The sequence below is a fragment of the Callospermophilus lateralis genome, chromosome X, assembly GCF_048772815.1.
Source record: "Callospermophilus lateralis isolate mCalLat2 chromosome X, mCalLat2.hap1, whole genome shotgun sequence".
Classification (NCBI taxonomy): Eukaryota; Metazoa; Chordata; class Mammalia; order Rodentia; family Sciuridae; genus Callospermophilus; species Callospermophilus lateralis.
Genome location: NC_135325.1, coordinates 72,328,524 through 72,341,848, shown reverse-complemented (window position 1 = coordinate 72,341,848; position 13,325 = coordinate 72,328,524). Strand labels below are relative to the sequence as shown.

At 35.0% G+C, this 13,325-nt stretch overlaps 1 protein-coding gene across 9 annotated transcripts in view; it reads left to right on the top strand.

The window, feature by feature from the left end:
- Diaph2 (diaphanous related formin 2) overlaps window positions 1–13,325 on the top strand; it is an 826,282-nt gene that overhangs the window by 511,006 nt on the left and 301,951 nt on the right. For 5 of the 9 annotated variants that reach the window (XR_013154694.1, XR_013154693.1, XR_013154690.1 and 2 more), the window contains one exon: window positions 1,673–1,873. The exons of 3 other annotated variants lie outside the window; for them this stretch is intronic. The gene's annotated coding sequence lies outside the window, so the exon portion shown is untranslated. The remainder of the gene's footprint in view (window positions 1–1,672; window positions 1,874–13,325) is intronic. One more of the 9 variants, XR_013154691.1, reaches the window with a different exon arrangement.

Here is a 13,325-nt window from a genome sequence, read left to right as displayed (position 1 = left end):
ATATGTCCACATGCCGTATTTGGGGGTAGCATTTCCTGCACCCCATGGAAGAACAAAGCAAACTAACCTAATTAGATTATAAAACAGGAAGAAAGTCAGGAAATTCTCTCAACATAGGTAAGAAGTTCTAGAAATAAAAAGGGTGATCTTGATAACCACAGGGAGAAAATAGTAGTTATCCTGATATGTTTTTTTTTCATGAAACAGCATTCCTGGTACAGATTCTTCCAACTTTAGACAAGGTTATGTCCCAATAAACCCATAAAATATCAAAAGTTGAAAATGCATTTAATATACTTAACCAACCAAACAGATACCTTAACTGTGCTGACCTCAAACATGGTCAGAATACTTACATTAGCCTATAGTTGAGCAAAATCATCTAACAATAAGCCTATTTTCTAATAATGTGTTGAATACCTCATGTTATTTATCAAATACCTATAACAAATAAACAAACAAACAAACAACAACAACAACAAAACCTCTGGTGACCTAGTATACTATAGAGTATTGGTTGTTCACTCTTCTTATTGCCTGGCTCATTGAGAGCTGGGGCTGGTCGTAGTTATCCAGCATTTCAAGGGGGTATATTACAGAATATTTCTAGCTTGGGTAAAGATTTTAAAAACATTCAAAGTAAACTTTCTATTCAATGCATATTAGCATACACACTTAAGTGCCACCATAAAGTTGAAAAATAACAAGTCAAATTCTAAGTCAGAGACCATCAATATTCTTTATATTAATATGCTCATAACAATCCTAGTATTGGAAGGTTTTAGCACAATTGTTTGCTCAGTGAATTGAAATAAAATTTTTACTAGTCTTTAGTAAATGCTATAGATATTCATTTATCAAATATTTATTATTATTACATATTATCTAATGTTACCTTCTTGAACTTTCCAAAAAATGTTCCCATTATTAGATGAGGAATATTTTCCATTTCTGATGATAACATCAACCAGTTGTCCCTGTGTCATTGTAGTGAGCTAGAGTTATGTTAGGATAGCATTAGTAACTTAAAAACCTATTTACCACAGTTCATATTCTTCATTCATTCATTTCTAAGAGTCATCTCTTTTTATCTTTTAAAGTTACTGTGAATTCTATAGTTTATGTCTGTATTTGGCATCTGCTGTGAATATTTGTGGGGTGAGGTTCAGAGTCACATCTGGTTTCCACTCTTTGAACAATAACCCATGCTTGAAAGAGGTGAGAAGAAACATCATGAATAGACTCCTAGCTGATCTTGGGTCTTATCTTGGACTTGACAGTGTATGTGACAGACATTATTTGCAAAATTGTAGCTTTTGTCTTCCTGGACAGTAGTGTGACTGAAATAATTTTTCTTTTGTAGTGGAGGAAAAGTAGTATATTTTCCTCACACATCACAAAGTTGATGGCTTGCATCACCTCCATCAAAAGATAGATTAATAAGAGAAAACCAGAGCAAATTTAATTAACCACCATTTTATGTGATGAAGACTCCAGAGAAAACTGCCTATTACTTATTGCTAAGTCTGTTGAAAGAAGTGGATAGTTGAAGAGAAACATGATCAGATGAAAAGTGGTATAATCTCATGTTAATAAACAGGGAATTCACTGGACAAGATTCTTTCTGGGGTCTCTGCATTGACATTTCTTCTCTCTCCCCTCCTGGGTATAGGGCAAGACTCCCACCAGTCACATGAACATTTTCAGTGGAGAAGGGAGGAGCTCCGAGTGATCCTTCGATATTTCATGGCTTGACTGGAGGGGAATTCTATTTTCTGTGATCCACTTCTGGGAAATGGGCAACAAAACTTCAGAGAGATCTTGTTCTGGGGTCAGTGTATCTCCTGCATCTGAAAATACTTAACATGCGAAGGTACCATATTTTAGGAAATTGTGTTCTGAGGACTAACAGCTTTGCTTTCTATCATTCTTTTTCTCTTTTAATCAAAGTATTATTTTACTTACTTTTCATTGCTTTTTCAGACAGGAAAGAAGCCTGTTCTTAAAAGAGGACTTCATAGACTTTTAAATATGTATTGTGGCCCATCCTTAATATCTTAAGCTTTCTAGAAAAAAGCACATTAACTACAGTGTTGACCTTAGTGCTTATATCCTGTTGACAAATTTCTTACCACATTTACTCACAGAGGTTTTGTCAATGGCAGGGCTGTCTATTTCCTCACATCAGCTTAGCTTTTTGATTGACTGCTGGCGAAATCATTTCCCCAACTGGAGGACAGGGAGTGACTGAGCAGCAGGAACACCATTAACACATTGACAAGAAGAGCTGACAGAATGTTAATGACATTAACACCCCTGTCAACTAACTATCAACACCTGGGATTTCCTCCTAGTATGAGGGAGAGTCATTCCAAGTGGTTACAAATGAAATCTGTGAGGAAGCACATTGTCCTTTCCAGATAATTCAAAACAGATTTGAGGTCTCTAATGCATTGCCATTATGTTAATTTTATTCCTCTATTCATTATTAAGAGAATAATTTAAAATAGATGAAAAAAATCTAAATTATTATTCAACTATAAGTAATACTTACCATCTTTGAGAACATACCAATATCAGGGTTTAGTGGAATGATAATCTAAATTTCATTTAAAGTTCACAAAACAAAAACAAAGAACAAATATATTTTTTAAAATGTAGCATTCAGGCCATTTTTTGTCTTTTAAAGAAAAATTGAGGGGGCTGGGGATGTGGCTCAAGCGGTGGCGCGCTCGCCTGGCATGCGTGCGGCCCAGGTTCGATCCTTAGCACCACATACAAAACAAAGATGTTGTGTCCGCCAATAACTAAAAAAAAATAAATATTAAAATTCTCTCTCTCTCTCTCTCCCTCTCTCACTCTCTCTTTTTAAAAAAAAAAAGAAAAGAAAAATTGAGAATGTCAGACTAGACTTAAGGGAAAATCACCACCTCTGACTGTCGGTCCTTACCCTCTATTGCTGGTTGTTCAAAAATTCAGAAAATTCAGGAAGTTCTAAGCAAGGTTTCTTTAATGAGACTCTTCAAGTAGGAGAGGGTATAGGATAGAAAAAAAAAAAAGAAAAGGGGCATGGTTAGTAATGGAAATAATACATACATTGAAATGCATATTGTTGCCTGACATGGTGGTACAGGCCTGTCATCCCAGATATTCTGGAGGCTGAAGCACGAGTATCTGAAATTGGAGGCCCGCCTCCACAACTGAGAAGAACCCTTCCTCAAAGTAAAAAGAACTGTAGATTTAGCTCAATGATAGAGGGCTTGCCTAGTATTCACTAGGATTCGACTACCAGTACTGGCAGGAAAAACCGCAGATTGTTTCCAAAGTCATTATGGAACCTTATCCCACAGAAAAACCAATGACTGAGAGAAGAGTATTAGGGAGAAAAAATATTCATAGGCCAAAGAATAGAGAAGAAGGTACCTTCTTCACAAATCAGCTTCTCACCTTCAGGTAGTTGAGGGGTTACACATATAGGATGGGAATAATAAAAGAAATGAACAGGCTAATAAAAGAGGAATATTAATATATTTTCAGGGAATGAGTGTATATATTCCAGGAACTCAGGGTCACCTCTTTTCATTCCTTTTATGGTCTTGTGTTTCTAGTCTTGGCAGTTGGGAGGTGGGGGACTAGGCAAGTGTACCTCAAGTTAACCTTTTCAACCAGATATTTCTCAAATGATTGTCATGTCTACAATGAGTGGTGAGTAGAATCTGGTCCAAAGTTTTAAGTCAATAAAGGAAACAGACAAAATGAAGACAGAGATTCCACAGATTTTCATTGTGTTTCAGTCACCCATTAGATATCTTCAGGCCCATGTGAAGAGTCAGTGATTTCAACAAGAGAGCCCTTCAGTTCCCTGAACAGTAACCTAAGTAACTATTATCATAACACACACATCAGGTGTTATCTATAGCAAAACTAATAGGAGAATAATAATGTATGACCTCCAAAATTAATGATTTTTAAGTTGACTAAGAATAAGTGAAGCTAGAGTGCTTATTTCTCCTTGGTAAGAAAAGCACATAGGGGAATACTGTTCTTTTTAAAAAAGAGATTCTTAGCATCCTTTGAAAGGCACACACGTGATAGTGATATTGGAAATTTTCTGTTCCATTGTACATTGAACTAGATAGAAGGTATAATCATTCATGATAAAATGGTAATAACATAGTAATAATAACAACTATTATCAAAGAGAATCAGAACCATATAGAAGTGAAAGCAGTAAAGGCAAATTTTATTCAGAAACTATTGTGATAGAAGAGAGATTTCAGTTTACAATCGAGATGCATTTCGAACACAAGGGCAAGTGGGGATTTGTAGCCATGGAACAGGGTAGAAATCAATGGACAGAAAATTACCAAGAGAAAATATCCAGGATAAAAAGGATTCTGGCTTAACCAATTTGCAAGATTCTTGATAAAGGCACACTGGGTTGAAAAGAAGCAGAAGTTGGGAGATGAGGAATTTGGTCACATACCAAGAATGGAGGATTTTCACTCAACTGACCCATCAGACCTCTTGCTAAAATTGAAGCATTCAGGACTAAGGAGAAAACCCAATGTTGCGGCCTAGTCAAAAAGAGGAATCAAGGTTCTTGTTTAAAGAGAGTGTTTTTACTATTTAGTGAATGTCATGTGCCAGCCATTATGCCAGGATGTAACTACACACACACACACACACACACACACAGAGAGAGAGAGAGAGAGAGAGAGAGAGAGAGAGAGAGAGAGAGAGAGAGAGAGAGTTTGAATATCCCTTATTTAAAATGCTCGAAACCACAAGAATTTCATATTTCAGATTTTTTGGACTTTGGGTATGCATAATGAAATATCTTGGGGATGGAACCCAATCTAAACATGAAATTCACTTTATATTTCATAAACACATCATGCACACATAGGCTGGGGGCAATCTTACATGATATTTTAAGTCTCCTACATTTTAACTGTGATCTATCACATGAAGTCAGGTGTGGAATTTTCCACTAGTTTTGTCACATCAGTGCTCAAAATGCTTCAAAATGTAGAGCATTTTAGAATTTAGGTTTTCAGATTAGGTATGTTTAACCTGTTCCCTGCCACAAATCATCTCCAAAGCAATCCTATGAAGTAGGTACTATTATTAACCTTATTTTAATTAGCCTTATTTCAAATATAAGAAGGCTAAAGAGGTTCAGCCATGTACTTGATATCACATAAGTAATCAATATCGCTAGTGAGAGTTGAGATCCAAATTTTGTTCATTTGGAGTTTAACCCTTGTCATGGTGTTATGTGGCCTTTCAATTCAGAAGGGTTCATAAATCTGAGATGAATTCTACATTTGTTCCCTGTGAAACTACTTTATTGTGTCCTTTCCTGTCTCACTCAAAATGTAAAATTATTCTTTTTGAAAGGATTGTAAACTAATTTAAAAATTAGCTGTTCACTTACACTATCTCCTCCAGAAAGCCTCTCTAATCATAGCAATCAAAATTAATTTCCTTATCCCTTGTGTTCTCATAATATTTGAATACTTGGATTAGCATACTTGCTCATTTGCCTATACTCTGTTTATGTACATGTCTGTTGTGTACACTGGGTTATAAATTTTTGAGATATGTATTTTTATTCATCTGAATATTCTGCAACAAGCTTAGCACAAAGCTTTATAAAAATTTAAGTACTTAATAAATGTTTAGTTAAACAGATTTCAGTTTCATTGTATAATGATATTAAACTTAGCACTCTGGCAAGTAAATAGAGAACATATTATTCTGGCATGACCTCAGTTTGACAAGAGAGAGGACTCTAACATGTTTCAAATGTTAGTCCTTTATCATGTTTTAATTTTAAATGCAGGTATTGAAAATTAGCTCTTGGCAAACCCTTAGTAGAAATCATATTCTTAGAAACTGCCTGAATGTAGCATGTTTTTTAGGATCTGTTTGCACACACACACACACACACACAGCACACACACACACACACACACACACAGCACAAAAAAAAAAAAAAAACAAAACATTTGTATTTGAAGAGTCTTGCTTGTTTGAAATTCAGCCTGAAATTACACTGACTAAAATTACATTTTTCAAACATTGTTCAGGGAATTGACAGACATTTGGCGCATGATGCTGATGATGAGAACAGAATATATTGCTCATTTAAAGTGTGCATAAACCTTTTCAGGCCTCAGGAGACTCATCTGGGAAATCATCTTTTTCAGAACATAAAACGGGACTTAATTTGTCTGAAAGAGTTAATGTACCCTCAGTCTGACAAATTCTCATCATTCTTACCAGAAACTAAGTTTTAACAGATTAAAAACCTTTCTGTGGGATTTGTTTATAGAAATAAAACAAAAGGAACCTTGAGGAAATTAAATTACCCAAAATGGTTATTTTTATGTGAGTGTGCATATATACTAGAGAACATATAGGATACCTATTATATCTATTCATAGTTATAAAGATAAAGCCATTTGGATCTTTACAAGACCATAAATTGGATATAGTAATGAATCTATGAGTTTGATTCATTTTACTTTGATTTAAAATTTACTGAAACTCTTTTCAAATATGTAAAGCATTTGTGGTATGTTAAACAAGCATGCAATGATAATGATTATATCAGTCAACTTCTCATCCCTGTGTCCCATATACCTGACAAGAAAACTTAGAAAAGGAAAAAATTATTTTGGCTCATGCTTCTAGAGTTCAGTCCATGGTCAATCAACTCCATTGCTCTTGTCCAAGGTTAGGCCGAACATCATGGCAGAAGGGTGTGAAGAGGAAAGCTGCTTAGCTCATGGCCATCAGGAAGCCGAGAGGGAAAGGGTGAGGGGGACACAGGGAAGATGCATGCTTTTAGGGCCTAACCCAGTGACCTACCTCCTGCAGCCACTCCCCACCTGCATACAGTTAACACCCAGTTATTCTGCTCAAACTAGGATAGACTGATTAAGTTATATGTTTTACAATCTATCATTTCACCTCTGAATATTCCTGCACTAACACTGGAGCTTTGGGGGAACACTCCATATCCAATTGTTAACAGTGATGTTAGTATAACTCTTTATAACTAACAGCAAAAATCTCAGTCATACTATTTTCAATATGTAGAAATGTATATCAGTATCTCTTTCTATCAATGTCTGTTCACTTATTTGTAGTTAGAATATGTTTTACATATAGTTTATGAAAATACAGCAAAGTAAACTTAGCTTCCTAGTGCCTATTCCCAGTTTTACTTTTTTTTTTCTTCTGGGTTTAAACTTTAAGATAATTAAAGAATATTCACTTTATAAGGTGAAGACTGATAAAAATGTAAGAAAGCAAGACTGATTATTTAGTAATCATGCAATGGTACTCTCCTTTGTGTTGTAAAGATAGGATGATAAACTTATACTTTTCCCAACTCATTAATGAAGTTAGAAATCTAAAGAAATGTATGACTAACATTACTGAAAATTATCCAATTGAATTTTGATTTTATACACACACACACACCCCTCATAAGACATACATTTAGAGTGATAATGAACTTGAGAGGATTATATCTCACGTACACATTTAAGGCTAAGGGACTCACTAATGGTGAGAATGGAAAATCAATGAAAAATAAAAAAAGAATTACATACATGCTTTCCAGAGGTCATCAGTGAGAGGGGGAACAGGACCTAATCATCATTTGATACTGCCTGAGTACAGAAAAGGAGTAATTGAGATAAAAAAAATGGTTCAGAGGTGAAAGTATCAACCCCTCTTTTCCTCATCAAAAGTAAATATTTAATAAATGTTTTTTTGATATCTGCAAAGGCATTAACAAATTTGTGTACAGCAACTTTGTTTAATTACCAACATCTAGATTCCTAAGTATGGGCCTGAATCTAAATGTACAGCAATATCATTTCATTTTGCACATCATTTAGGAATGCTCTGGCCACTTTGTTTGTCATATGTACACACACACACACACACACACACACACACAGTTCTTTCAAACTTGGTGTTCTTACAAATGCAAAGTGACTGTCTTAATCCATCTGAATGAAAAGATATTTGGACTGGATATCAGTGGACCTAAGATCTAGCTTTATCTTCTAATCTTAGAAAAAATGTTCCATTTACTCTTTTGTAAAACTGAAATGATAATATTTGCTTGCCTACCTCATGTATGTTGCTATTTGGATTAGGTATAATGACTTAACATGCTTCGTAAAGTGGAAAAGCTACATAAAAATTGTCTTTTATTTATAATTCTGCTCTAAATCTCACAAAGAGAAAATTAATTATTTGTCTAAAGGAAAGCCATGATCTGATTTTATCCAACTTCATTCTATATAATTTTCTTTAAAAAATCTGTTTTACATTTTTGTTTGAGTTTTTTCATTTTTGTTTTTAGACTGATAGGTAAAAGGTATGTTCTTCAAAATGTAGTAAATGACTATGAAAGAAGTAGGATAGTTATCCCTCATTATGGAAGAAATATCCAAGTGTTTACTGTTAAAGGAATCCATACCCTTTCCATTTGGGTAGAAAATAGGAAAAGATAACAGATGGAATTTGAAGATTCTTGCATGCTTCATGAAAAAGAATATTCTAAATTCTTTGGTACTTATAAGATTAGGGTATGTGTTCTGCTTTCAAGAAAGAATGTAGTCAGGGAGGTAAAAATGACAGAATACAACTACAAACAATACAAGATTATTGTTAAATTTTCAGAGTTTCTTAACCATATTTTCTTGTGATTTTTTTTTAATTAATTTTTATTGTAGGTTGTTCAAAACATTACATAGTTCTTGATATATCATATTTCACACTTTGATTCAAGTGGGATATGAACTCCCATTTTTACCCGATATACAGATTGCAGAATCACTTCAGTTGCACAACCATTGATTTACATATTGCCATTCTGGTGTCTGTTGTATTCTGCTGCCTTTCCTATCCTCTACTATCCCCCTCCCCCCTCCCCTCCCCTCTTCTCTCTCTACCCCCTCTACTGTAATTCATTTCTCCCCCTTATATTTTTCCTCCTTTCCCCTCACTTCCTCTTGTATGTAATTTTGTATACCCCTGAGGGTCTCCTTCCATTTACATGCAATTTCCCTTCTCTCTCCCTTTCCCTCCCACCTCTCATCCCTGTTTAATGTTAATCTTCTTCTCATGCTCTTCGTCCCTACTCTGTTCTTAGTTACTCTCCTTATATCAAAGAAGACATTTGGCATTTGTTTTTAAGGGATTGGCTAGCTTCACTTAGCATAATCTGCTCTAATGCCATCCATTTCCCTCCAAATTCTATGATTTTGTCATTTTTTAATGCAGAGTAATACTCCATTGTGTATAAATGCCACATTTTTTTTTAATCCATTCGTCTATTGAAGGGCATCTAGGTTGGTTCCACAGTCTTGCTATTGTGAATTGTGCTGCTATGAACATGGATGTAGCAGTGTCCCTATAGTGTGCTCTTTTTAGGTCTTTAGGGAATAGACCGAGTAGGGGAATAGCTGGGTCAAATGGTGGTTCCATTCCGAGCTTTCCAAGAAATCTCCATACTGCTTTCCAAATTGGCCGCACCAATTTGCAGTCCCACCAGCAATGTACAAGAGTACCCTTTTCCCCACATCCTCGCCAGCACTTGTTGTTGTTTGACTTCCTAATGGCTGCCAATCTTACTGGAGTGAGATGGTATCTTAGGGTGGTTTTGATTTGCATTTCTCTGACTGCTAGAGATGGTGAGCATTTTTTCATGTACTTGTTGATTGATTGTATGTCCTCCTCTGAGAAATTTCTGTTCAGGTCCTTGGCCCATTTGTTGATTGGGTTATTTGTTATCTTATTGTCTAATTTTTTTAGTTCTTTGTATATTCTGGATATTAGGGCTCTGTCTGAAGTGTGAGGAGTAAAGATTTGTTCCCAGGACGTAGGCTCCCTATTTACCTCTCTTATTGTTTCTTTTGCTGAGAAAAAACTTTTTAGTTTGAGTAAGTCCCATTTGTTGATTCTAGTTATTAACACTTGTGCTATGGGTGTCCTATTGAGGAATTTGGAGCCCGACCCCACAGTATGTAGATCATAGCCAACTTTTTCTTCTATCAGACGCCATGTCTCTGATTTGATATCAAGTTCCTTGATCCACTTTGAGTTAACTTTTGTGCATGGCGAGAGAAAGGGATTCAGTTTCATTTTGTTGCATATGGATTTCCAGTTTTCCCACCACCATTTGTTGAAGATGCTATCCTTCTTCCATTGCATGCTTTTAGCCCCTTTATCGAATATAAGATAGTTGTAGTTTTGTGGATTGGTTTCTGTGTCCTCTATTCTGTACCATTGGTCCACCCACCTGTTTTGGTACCAGTACCATGCTGTTTTTGTTACTATTGCTCTGTAGTATAGTTTGAAGTCTGGTATAGCTATACCGCCTGATTCACACTTCCTGCTTAGCATTGTTTTTGCTATTCTGGGTCTTTTATTTTTCCATATGAATTTCATGATTGCTTTCTCTATTTCTACAAGAAATGCCGTTGGGATTTTGATTGGCATTGCATTAAACCTATAGAGAACTTTTGGTAATATCGCCATTTTGATGATGTTAGTTCTATCTATCCATGAACAGGGTATATTTTTCCATCTTCTAAGATCTTCTTCTATTTCTCTCTTTAGGGTTCTGTAGTTTTCATTGTATAAGTCTTTCATCTCTTTTGTTAGGTTGATTCCCAAGTATTTTATTTTTTTTGAGGATATTGTGAATGGGGTGGTTGTCCTCATTTCCATTTCAGAGGATTTGTCGCTGATATACAGGAATGCCTTTGATTTATGTGTGTTGATTTTATATCCTGCCACTTTGCTGAATTCATTTATTAGTTCTAATAGTTTCTTTGTAGACCCTTTTGGTTCTGCTAGGTATAGAATCATGTCATCTGCAAATAGTGATAATTTGAGTTCTTCTTTTCCTATTTTTATGCCTTTAATTTCTTTTGTCTGTCTAATTGCTCTGGCCAGTGATTCGAGAACTATGTTGAACAGAAGTGGTGAGAGAGGGCATCCCTGTCTTGTTCCAGATTTTAGAGGGAATGCCTTCAGTTTTTCTCCATTCAGAATGATGCTAGCCTGAGGCTTAGCATAGATTGCTTTTACAATATTGAGGTATGTTCCTGTTATCCCTAGTTTTTCTAGAGTTTTGAACATAAAGGGATGCTGTACTTTGTCGAATGCTTTTTCCGCATCTATCGAGATGATCATATGGTTCTTATTTTTAAGCCTGTTGATGTGGTGAATAACATTTATTGATTTCCGTATATTGAACCAACCTTGCATCCCAGGGATAAATCCTACCTGATCATGGTGCACAATTTTTTTGATATGTTTTTGTATCCGGTTCGCCAGAAGTTTATTGAGGATTTTTGCATCTAGGTTCATTAGAGATATTGGTCTGTAGTTTTCTTTCTTTGAAGTGTCTTTGTCTGGTTTAGGAATCAGGGTGATGTTTGCCTCATAGAATGAATTTGGAAGTTCTCCCTCTTTTTGTATTTCCTGAAATAGCTTGAAAAGTATTGGTATTAGTTCCTCTTTAAAGGTTTTGTAAAACTCTGCTGTATACCCATCTGGTCCTGGGCTTTTCTTAGTTGGTAGTCTTTTGATGGTTTCTTCTATTTCCTCAATTGATATTGGTCTGTTTAGGTTGTCAATATCCTCCTGACTCAATCTGGGCAAATCATATGACTTAAGAAATTTATTGATGCCTTCACTATCTTCTATTTTATTGGAGTATAAGGATTCAAAATAATTTCCGATAATCTTCTGTATTTCTGAAGTGTCTGTTGTGATATTGCCTTTTTCATCCCATATGCTAGTAATTTGAATTCTCTCCCTTCTTCTCTTCGTTAGCGTGGCTAAGGGTCTGTCGATTTTATTTATTTTTTCAAAGAACCAACTTTTAGTTTTGTCAATTTTTTCAATTGTTTCTTTTGTTTCGATTTCATTAATTTCAGCTCTGATTTTAATTATTTATTCTTAACCATATTTTTATTCGGTGAGAAAACAAAAACTTTGGCCACAGTTGGGAATTAATATTGCAACTTCCCTGTTGGAAATGTATTGTCAAACCAACCAAGAGACCCAAATGAAAAGTTATATATGAGAATGCTTTCCAAAGCTAAATGACTTTTATATTATCTTTTGTTTTGAATTAACTATCTCCTTTAGCACAGATAATTGGGAACTGTGTGTGCCAACAATTCCTCTGGGTTCACAAATACATTGCTTTCCATGTTTTTATTAGACAGCATATTTTTATTAAGCAGTCACTGCAGTTTCTAACAGTATAGTAAGTGCCATGGTACTACAGTATAAAAATGAAGGGCAAAATATTCTCTTGGCTATAAAGGAACTTAGCACTTAGTTAAGAGTGTACATATGAGAAAAGTGATTCTAAAAGGATGGTATTTAATTAAGTTTAATTATGTGGCATTGTTATAAATGCATTAAGAGTTAACAAGGCAGTGCATATTGTGCTTTGGAGTAGCTTCATGAAGAACTTAACATTCAACTTTTGCTGAAATGCCTTCAGTGTACAAGAAGTTTACCATGTTTGCTTTGGGGTGATCATCTTTTGTACTCCCAGTGCCTGGCACATAGTAGGGCTCTATTTGTGTCTGGAAAAATGAATGAATATATGACTTGCCCTTCTCTGTCATTTTATTTCAATGTTATACTTGACCCTGAAAAAACATTTTGCTGAATATTCTCACAGTTCATTCGAAATGTTATTCTAATTGATTTTGGAATTCACTTCATGTCTTTATTTAAACAAATGAAAATTCCTCCTTAATTATGTTTATATTAGATTAATATTAAAAATGATTTGAGGGCTAGGATGCAGCTCAGTGGTAGAATGCTTGCCTAATATGCATGAGGCCACCCCAGCACTGCTCCTCCAACACTTCAAAAATTGCATTTCAGGAACTCTACTAAACTGGACTGGGTTAAAGAAGAATTCAAAATTTAAGATATAACATAATCAACATAGATTAAATTTAAATGTATAAATAGATTTGATTACTAAACTCTGTTTTGTTTAGTGATCCCTGTATTATGTGATTAAATAGTTTAAACTCACAAAGCCTGTTAAAAAATGATTGATTGTAAACATTGAGATGGCATATGATGGGGCATATGTGTTAAGTCATCTAACATATCTGCCTATGCATTCATATATTAGGATATAATTGACACAGAGAATTTTGCCTTCTGCTCTATGCTGCATTTCCCTTTATCCAAACATATCTTTTGCCATTCTTGTAATGCCTGGATATGCCTTCTGTAAAAAGCATTAG